Source organism: Ostrea edulis, chromosome 3, assembly GCF_947568905.1.
Source record: "Ostrea edulis chromosome 3, xbOstEdul1.1, whole genome shotgun sequence".
In the NCBI taxonomy this organism is placed as follows: domain Eukaryota; kingdom Metazoa; phylum Mollusca; class Bivalvia; order Ostreida; family Ostreidae; genus Ostrea; species Ostrea edulis.
The window spans coordinates 52895112-52904833 of NC_079166.1; positions in this window are offsets into that span (position 1 = coordinate 52895112).

The following is a 9722-nucleotide window of genomic DNA, read 5'->3' on the forward strand; positions in this document are numbered from 1 at the left end:
TAGATTCTACAAAAAAAGTAGATGATGACAATCGGATAGGGTCTCCACGAATTACTCTTACCAGATACACAAAGATCCGTCCGCGGTCCAAACAAAGAAAATCGGGAAACTTGAAACAGAATACAACAGCAGAAGAATTCTTGCGACTCAGGTCTCATAAACTACACGATGACAATGATGACGATGGTGATAAAAGAAACCACCACAAGGATCTGATAAGTGAACCGGAAGTCTTAGAATTTGAAGATATTAAACCTGAACTGCCAACAGAAAAGGCCGAACAAAACCAGTTAATAAGTATGGTCAGACGGTTCCGATTAAGTTCCCTTGGTAACAGAACTATACAACAAATTCGCCATGTACAAGAAAGAAAGGATATGAAAAAAGCAGACGCCGAGCGGCGTCGGCGTAAGAGTCAGAGAGATATTGATATTCACTCTGATGGGTGCTCTTCTGACAGTGAAGATAGTATTTTCTTGGATGATCACATGACCCAAACGTATAGATCTGGTCGCTTATTTCGAGCGAACACCGTTGGAAGTAGACTAACCAGGAGGAAGCGTGAAGAAAGCCGCCCTTTCTCCTACAGAGAGAAAACGACTGTACGTGTGTAGAAAATAGTCACGTGATTAATAATCAGAAATAAATCAAGAATGAGATATTCTAAAATGTGTCACCTCTATTTTGTTGAAACAGGGATGTATATAATGTAACATATAACAATATATATAGGGCCTATGTGGTTGAAATAAGAGAGAGAGAGAGAGAGAGAGAGTCCCGATAAAAAAAAAATGAGTTCGTGATTATTCCTAGAATGTGTCAACCACTTTCAACGGGTTAGAATCGCCATCAAGACACGCACTTGATTTTACTTCTAGGAGTGATCAGATGGTGGTACCATTCATGAGATACAATGTACAATGATCTTAATCAAACTGATCTGTCAACAAAAATGAATGTATCATTGAGTTTGAAGTTATAGATAAAATGAAACCAAATATAAATTACTGCAAATAAAAATAAAAGCTTTGTCTAAATCGCATCTTTAAGATCTAGCGAACAGCGCTTCTAATGTGCAATTAGAATTATGGTGTTTATATCTCTCAACTAATTCATTTCACAAGAGCTTGTTCTGCTTATGATCAGTTTTTGAAATCGAGGCAGGCTACTGACAAACAAACTGATGTTACAGAAGTTTCAACAATTTTGTTTAAGTCAGCATTTCGCAAATTCTATGGTCGTTTTAACGATCTAGTTTGCGATTACAACCTTTCATTGGGTCAAATGCTGTCTGACGTGTTTCATACCGATTGTTAGACCATTCTTGGCACACTGATTCTGACTACAGATTACTCCATTTACCTGATCAAGATATAGGGCCCACGTACAGCGGGTGTGACCGGTGGACGGGTGATGTTTACTCCTTATAGGCACCTGATTCCATCTCTGTTATATCCAGGGTTCTGTGTTTGCCAAACTCTCTAATTTGTATTGCTTATAGGAGTTATGGGATTGATCATTGTTCGTTATCTTTACCTAAAAGCAATCTACATGCCTCCCTCATGTCATTATAACACGCACATATCTTTTTGAAAATATAATCGATATCGTTCAACGCTTATATTTACATTATTTCAATTTAAAATGGTCAAGTACATATGTACATTATAGTGCTTTAGATAGTAGTAAGTATAAGTAGTAAGTATAAGGCATTGTTATTGTTTCATACTGACTTTAGTCCCGTGGGGTTCCGGGTTAGAATACTTTGGAATCATTAGAATTCGTGATGACTCAATTTTCGTGGAATTTGTGGGTGCCCCTCACCCACGAATTTCCATCCTCAACGAATAAAGACAACTAGTAAACAAGAATCTTACAAATATATAAATCCACGAAAATACGTCCCCACGAACCGTAAAAATTCAACAATCCACGAAAATTGGCCCCCATGAATTTAAATGATTCTACAGTAGGTCCTCAGTACGCAGTCGTACAAGTGGCGACTAAATAGGGCGGTACTTCGGATGAGACCGCAAAAACTGAGGCCCTTCACCGGCAATGATGACGTCTCCATATGAGACATTTAGTTCTCCAACAATTATAATATCATCTGACATTGCGCTAACTCTATTAAACATTTCTCCAAAAGTTAGCATCCGTAGGTGAAATGAGAAGCCTCAACAATCTCAACCCAGATACATTCTACGTTCAACACGACGAATAGCATGAATGGTATTTGACAAATATACCACAACCCCACCTCCAAATGAACTTCTATGTTTACAAAATACAGAATTAAAACCGTCCATATGCAACACATCATTGCTAATACTTTGGTCTAAGTGTGTCTCAGTAAAGCAAAGAATATCATAAGCTTGAATAATTGTGAACAGATCATCAATCTTATTTCTAATGCTTCTGATGTTTAAGAGAAAAATATCAAGAACACTATCGTGTGTATACAAAGGTCCAGGATTTAAATCAACGTCACCACACAACAATACAATTTGGATGAAAAAAATCATATATATACAGATAAGGTGGCAGTACATTGGAGGCCACTTTTAAGAAGCTTGAAACTCTTACAAAATATTCTAGCAAGAGTCAGATTTTAATATTAAGAGGTGTGAACTTAACTGTTCTTATTGTACATCTACACGACCTATAAAAAATCCCTATTGCGGGTCGGTGTTGTGTGAACGTATTACCCATTATATATGGTCATGCTAACAATCATTCTCTTCCACAGAGTTATCGGTCCTTTCTCTCCTTTATCCACAAAGTTATCGGTCCTTTCTCTCCTTTATCCACAGAGTTATCGGTCATTTCTCTCCTTTATTCACAGAGTTATCGGTCCTTACTCTCCTTTATAAAGGAGAGAAAGGACAGATAACTCTGTGGAAGAGAATGGCTAACAATAACTTGAATAAGTTTGGTCGCATATAGGAAGACCGACATGTACCATGTATAAATAATGTAAGAGTGGAATATTTGTATGACAATCACTATATATAATATAGTTATGTTAACAAAATAGAGGTACTTCTAATCTGTTAATGTACATGTAAGTATCTAACATAAAAGTGTAAACATGTAACAAAAACAGGGAAAAGAATCTGAGTATCGAAAAGTAAATGTTGAGCTGATAGCTTGAATTTAAATACATGTAATTTTATGGAGACAAAGTTTAGAGATATGCTTTACGGTTTTACTGAGAAAGTATAAATCATACGAAATTTCATAAATAGCATTTTGTGGAAAACAAAGAGTAAGTCCACTTACAATGTATCAGAATAAATCTTTACGTTCAACAATATTATACAGTCTTAATCGTATCGATATATTGAATAAACAAGAGGCCCACAGGCCTTGACGGTCACGTGAGCCCATGCATGGACCTGTCTGAAAGGCTCTTATTTGCATAATCTCCCCAAGACTTTATAATTGAAATATTTGGTAGACTGCATCATAATCTCTTTATAACAGCATTCAATATATCAATACATTTTGGCAGATTAATAGACAGAAGTTCAGACACCCTCTGAGTCTTTCCCCGAAGTATTACTCGGGTAGACAGCGTCTTGATCACTTCATCTAGTTATGTATTCAGTTTTAGATCAAACACCGGTACCAATGGACTAAACACAAGATTCTAAGCATCATAAACATTAAGTTTCTTTGACCATTTATCCCCCCCCCCCCATCCTGAAACCCTGCAACCTGGTTTACAAAATAAACAATTTAAGTTAAATAGTATGTGGTCTTTCTATATACATGTAGGTGTTTAATTTCATTCAGAATAAAGAAAAATCTTGAATTTGTACATGTATACTAATGGTATTTTTTAAACTATACAAGCATTTTTGTCGGAGAGATATAGAACAATAAGTGAATCTTTTATATTCACTTTTAGATGAATATTTTTAGGTTTTTCAGTTGCATTCTAGAAATGAGTTAAAACATTCAAGAATAGTCGCTTTTTCATTTTTGTAAAAAGAATATTACCAAAACAATATCCACAAAATAAGAAACGCATATGAATGCAGGTGAAGGGCTGCAGTTTTAACACTTAAAGGATTTTATCACATTTTTTTTTTGAAAATTTTCAAATGAAAAGTAACAAGAGGCCCATAGGTCACATCGCTCACCTGAGGAGCAGTTCCCAGCCATAAACAAGCTTGAGCAAAACTATCATTATACCAGCACTTTGATTTAAAATAAAAATTCAAAGGTACATGTAACACCTAAAATTCAATTATTATCTCCCCCTGTAGAGGTCCTATGACCATTCTTTAATCTAGGAAGTCGAAAATATGGAAATGTTACAGACGGACAACAGGTGATCAGAAAAACTCGCTTGAACTTTTAGCTCAGATGAGCTAATAAGTTTTAGCAGTGCATGCTAAAAATCAAAACTTTTCAAGAATATTCTTCTTTTGGGACTAAAATATGATGACGTTGTCCATCTGTCATTCAAAATAAAGTCATCTATGAAGAAATTTTGTGAACGAATGTGTATAAATCAAAGTACTGAGAGTACAGCTTGGATTTACACCGCCTGGTATAATTACGATTATATAGATAACATGTTCACATTTATTAATCCACAAATGACCTGAGAATAGTTGGTGTCAAGGTGTCCTCTCAGAAACCTCTAATTCAATTGAAAAACCCCACTTTCCCCTTATGAGGTGTTAAGAATCTTGTCTAGCGAGAGAGCAAGTTGATTCCTTAGTAGCGGCAAGTAGGAAATAGGGGTAGGCAATCAACAGAATTGTAAAATTTAAGTTTTACTCCACTATCTGTATGAAAAGTTTTTGTGTTAATCAAATGGAGAAAGACAATTTTGATTTAACAAATTTTGTGTTGCTTAAATAGATGTTTTACAAGCACGAACTATTCTGATTTAACATTCTAAATATATGATTGTTTTAATACATAACATTTGACTGAATGGATGTTTGTTGAATAATAAATATTTCCAAAAATCCTAATCAAAGGAATTCGGAAATTAACTCATTTTACATTCAGGATATAAAAGAAATGAGTAGCCAGAAAAGGATTAATTTCAGAATGGAAAGAAATTGTATGGGAATGGTCCGCTGTAAACGTAACCGGAAAATGAAAATGGGGAGGGATTTACCATATGATAGATTTTCTGAGGGGGTCTTCTGGCTATAAAATGGGAAAATCCTACTATATAGCCACATTTCCGTGTAGGAAGATCTACTATATAGCCATTTTAGGGGAGGGACTAATCTATACGGAGTCAAGTCAACTCGTACCCTGACCGACTTGTACCCAGGTCAACTCGTACCAAATAGGTCAACTCGTACCAAATAGGTCAACTCGTACCCAAAAGGTAAAAGTCAACTCGTGCCCAAGAATCTGATTAGGTCATAATTATTCCATTATGTTTTCTTAGTAAGGTTAGATTAAATACATTTCGGATCTTACAATGAAAGGACTAAATAAATGTCACATCAATAAAGAGTACTACGATCAGGAAAATTGTCTCGTAACTGTCGTAAACAACTGTCGTAGATTCCGAATACTCGGTGCTCGTCCAGTAGCTTGGCTCGGTATTCGTTGTCTTTACAAGAAAATGCAATATAAAGCGACGTTGGAGATGAAAATAGAAAATACGACACACAATCCACAAAGGCAGTAAATAAGAGAACTCACACGGTTTTCAGTGGAGGTCTCCGTGACATCTGTGAAGCACCACTACCCGGAAAAGTACACTATCAAATGCCTGTGTTCTCGATATTTGGTTGCGTTGTCTTTAATTGTAACCGTTTTCGAGAAATGCCGCGTCTAAATGATACTCATTGCAACAACGCAATTGAGCAACTGGAGGCAGATGTTTCACAGTTTGCAGTTGCAAGAGATTTCAATGTTGCGCAAAGCACCATATCTCACCTTTGAAGCAGATAATCAACAGCATGGTTCAACAAACGATCGTCATAGAGCAGGTAGACCACGCTTAACGTCAGCAAAACAGGATCATCCGATTGCATCATCCCTGTCAACGATTCACTACAGCATCTGCCATTCCTGGGATTCGCAGCTAGAATCAGACTGTTCGCAATCGACTACTGGATGCTGGGACTGGAGCGCGCAGACCTGTTCGTAGCATTGCTCTGACTCTGCAACATCGCCAGAACCGACTTTGAACAGTGTTCTCAGACTTATATCTGTGTATAGGCATAACTGACAAACACTTTCAGAGAAAAGCAACGGACGCTTTCAGAGGAAATTGCTGTTTCTGCATAACACGCTCTGTACGTTATCTTTGTTTATACTTAAAACGAATAGTACCTTCCAAGGAATGTAGCTTATATTAATTTCAATGTTGAAAGTTTGATTTGTTTTCATTTTATAACGATATCCTCATAATAAATATAATTTTGATCTCGCACACGTGGCACACTGACATTGTCTCGCATTTTGGATGGAATTTACAATTAAACTGAAATTTCTATAGCTTCGACAGGCGTATTATATGTATATATGAGTTGCGTCAAGCGAAAAGGGACCTTCGGGACAATATTTTCAGAACTAGGTTTTTATTTTTGTCTGAAAGCATACATCTTCCTGATTATTTTGATACCAAAGTTTACCTTGAACGTTACACATAACCCATAGTAACACTGATATGAAATGCAAGCATTGATCCTGAGATAACGTCATAAATCATTCAATAACGTCATATAACGTCAATATCATTGGAACATCATTGTAAAGAAAACAAAGACTTAAATATTCAATGCAATTGAATTTTATCAAATGTAATCAAAGAATATACCAATGGTGACAATTTTAATGACTATACAAATAATGCAAAGTTGATAAGAAAAACGAATATCGTAAATCATCAACAACTGAATTTCACCATCATCACTCTTCAACATTTTAAAAAAAGGTGGTATCCTTGTTCGGGTCACGGACCATGCGGAACTGGTAGAGTCGCTCCGAAGGCAATCCACTGGGAGGAATGTCAGGCATTAAGTTCCTATTGTCAAATCTTCTGGTCTGATGGTGGGCTTCAGCAGAATGAATTCTCTCTATATATCTTCTGTATCACTCTTGACAAACAGCTTCACTGTGTATAGATTGATCTATGAAGTATTCCAAAACGATAGTTGTAAAAATACTACGAGTAAACCATGGGTATGGAATCTTGATACTACCCTATATGGAACTATCACATCAAATATATTGAAATTTATATCTAGACAATCCGTCATGAAAACCTGGAGATGAAAATCTGAAGTCTTGTAAGTTGTATCTTTCGTATGCCTTTGACGGACATGATTCAAGGTAATGGTAAATATCTTCCAGTTGTACCACTTTCATGAAATCTCACCTGGATTTCTCAACAAAAACATTGATATGTCGAAACTTGGACTTAAGTTTAAGATTTTACTCAAATTTTGACTGCTCAAATAAAAGAAAACACTCAAACTTAAGTTTGAGATTTTTTTTTTTAGAATATTCGTCTGCATCATTAGTGTATAATTATGATGAAGATGTTGGACTTCGCAGTCTTTCCCACAACATCTATGACCTGACATAAGACTTCACACTGTGTACTGCTTCCAAAACTATGAAAGTTTACCAATAATAATCATATCTCTCTCCTCTTTTGATAATTCATTGGTGGTCAAGATGGAATTTTATATATATACTAGGAATAATTTTGCAGAAATTGTGTTTTAAAGCTAGTACACATTATTTATTGACAGTTATAAATAACGGATACTTAATGATTTGGGCACCGAACACTTTCAGATCTTCATTTACTGTATATTTCTAAAGTTTCGAATCCCATAGCTTTATACTATTAATTCAGATAAATTGCTTTCCTTTAAAAAAGGTCAACAATATGTGGACCATAGGTACGTGTTCCTAACAGAAACTTTTATATAAAATAGTCTACATAGGTACGTGTTCCTAACAGAAACTTTTATATAAGATATTCTACAAGTAGGTTGAAATAAAAACGTGATTTAAAGCGGGTTTTTTTCCTAGTCTAAGTTTAAGCTTCATATATGTACATGTACATAATACAGTGGTATACATCAGACAACAATGACAGGGTCGGATCTAGGGGGGGGGGGGGGGTCATGGGTGTTGCAACCCACTCATCACTTGGTTTAATTAGTATTTCTTTTTATAAAACAGTACGTCATTTATTGTCTTTTTCAACAACCCCTCTCTTTTTTCTCGGGCGGAAAATGTTTTGGATTAAAATATATGAATATTGATTCTCACAAGCTGGAATTTCGTTTTTCTTTTCTAAAGCTAAGTACAACTTCACAAATGATGTCCATTTTAAGACATGAACATCATTAAATCTTTCTTTTGTTGAGAGTTGTTGATGTGAATATGTTGTTATGTACAGTTCTATGTGCAAATGAATAGATTAAACTTCATAACATTAATCGCTGTTTGTCACAAACCAAACAGAACGGTTTTAGCTCACCTGAACCGAAGGTTCAAGTGAGCTCTTCTGATCACATTTTGTCCGTCGTCCGTCTGTCTGTCCGTCTGTAAACTTTTCACATTTTCGACTTCTTCTCCAGAACCACTAGGCCAATTTCAACCAAACTTGGCCAAACGCATCCTTTGGTGAAGGGCTTTCAAGTTTGTTCAAATGAAGGGCCATGTCCCTTTCAAAGGGGAGATAATCACAAAAATGCAAAAATAGGGTGGGGTCATTTAAAAATTTTCTTCTCAGGAACCACTGAGCCAGAAAAGCTGAGATTTACATGGAAGCTTCCTGACATAATGCAGATTCAAGTTTGTTCAAATCATGGGCCCCGGGGGTTGGATGGGGCCGCAATAGGGGATCAAAGTTTTACATACAAATATATAGGAAAAATCTTCTTCTCAATAACCACTGAGTCAGAAAAGTGGGTGGGGGGGGTGTCAAAGTTTTACATACAAATATAGGGAAAATCTTTAAAAATCTTCTTCTCAAGAACCATTGGGCCAAAGAAGTTGACATTTACATGAAAGCTTTCTGACGTAGTGTAGATTCAAGTTTGCAAAAATCGTGGCCTCCAGGGGTAGTTGGGGCCATAATAGGGACTAAGGTTTTACATGCAAATATATATGGAAGGTCTTCAGATACGGGCCAAGGTGACTCAGGTGAGCGATGTGGCCCATGGGCCTCTTGTTTAATTCTCTGGTTTTTGAAATATTACCGAATCCGATAAACAAACCACGGCTTCAAGATCGTAGCGGCTACGTAGTGCAGATAGTACTAGAACGGAAATGTAGGCTAACCCTACGTAGGAATAACTAGCGTTATTTCATACAGTGTGTTCAGTAGACCTAGATGTCTAGTCTAGCAGCGCAGCCCAGCTGACTTGTACGGCCACGTGCTACCCTGATACATGTACGCCCGCTGCAATTGGAACATCGCTCAACTTAAAGGATTATTTTTTCCAACGGAAACTTGTAGCTTTTGATTAATGTTAGGAGACGTACAAAATGAAAGGTGAAGAAAGGTGAAGATAACGAACTTTGATCAATCTCATAACTCCTATAAGCAATACAAAATAAAGAGCTGGACAAACACGGACCCTGGACACACCAGAGGCGGGACCAGTTGCCCAGGAGGAGTAAGTATCCCCTGTCGACAGGTCACACCTGCCGTGAGTCTTACATGTATAGCTTGATCAGGTAAACGGAGTTATCCGTAGTCAAAATTA